The sequence below is a fragment of the Amphimedon queenslandica genome, unplaced genomic scaffold, assembly GCF_000090795.2.
Source record: "Amphimedon queenslandica unplaced genomic scaffold, v1.1 AMPQUscaffold_12695, whole genome shotgun sequence".
Lineage (NCBI taxonomy): Eukaryota > Metazoa > Porifera > Demospongiae > Haplosclerida > Niphatidae > Amphimedon > Amphimedon queenslandica.
In genome coordinates, this window is record NW_003547069.1 from 18752 (window position 1) to 19889 (window position 1138).

Genomic DNA, 1138 nt, shown 5'->3' on the forward strand with positions numbered 1-1138 from the left:
ACTTTTTCTTATTAGTTTTTTTGTTTCTTTTTCTTTCTTTTCTCATCTTTTTTCTTTTTCTTTCTGGCTGGCCATGTTTCCTTGGTCAGGCCTTTGGTGTTTCTTTTTATCTAGCCTCTTAACTCTATTCTCATTGCCGGTCACTGTCAAGTTTAAATAAATTAATAATTAATACATAAATTGCTGATGCATGAATATAACAATTGATTATTATAGTCTACTAGATATAATATTATTATTAGTTTTGAACAAGTGGAAAATTAATTCAAGTTGATATTACAGACTTTATCAATAAACTACGGCCTCACTGCATTTTATTATTACTCAACTGATAGTAGATCTATCTCCATAGATAAAAATTATATTTGTCACTGAAGTTCTGTATGTTGTCTAGGCCATCATGGAGTTTGCTAGCATCATAAATACTGATGCTAGCATAGATATCTATGCTCTAGGTCGGTCAGGTCCGTGGTCATTAACGCAGAGTCCGTACTTTAGTCTTTTCGGGTCCCTTGGTCGGGTCAATAAATTAGTTTGTATCGGGTCCGTCGCTCGGTCCGTAAATTAGTCTTTTCGGGTCCGTTGGTCCGGTCCGGTCCGCTTTTTAGGGACAACCTACGGTAGCTAGTTTTGTGTCAAGCGCAGGATTTCTGCGCTAGCAGGAAATGAGTCACAATGACCCAAATAACACCCACACAAGACATGAATAACATTATCATAAATTATTTTAAAATGGATGTAAAGGAAATGGTGTTTAGAAAGCTGAACTATGTCTTAAAGGAGGAGCAGTTGGCAGCTATCAAGGCTTTCCTCGAAGGAAGAGATGTTTTCATAGTGCTACCCACTGGCTATGGAAAATCTAAGTCAAAATCAATATCATTCTCGGCAACTTGGTCCATAAAATGCTTCCTCCAAACATTTATCACATCTCTGCATCTTTCTGCTGCTGGATCACATCCGTTTTTGCTCTCTTTGCTTAAGTCTTTACCACAGCCTAAACATACAACGACGGTCATGTTTACACGCGTATGGGCGGTGCTCATTTTCAGCCCCACCTATATGCATGCTGTCAGCTCCACCCGTGACACAAAACTAGCTACCGTACTGAACCTGACTCTCCGTTTTTCCGCGAGAGGCA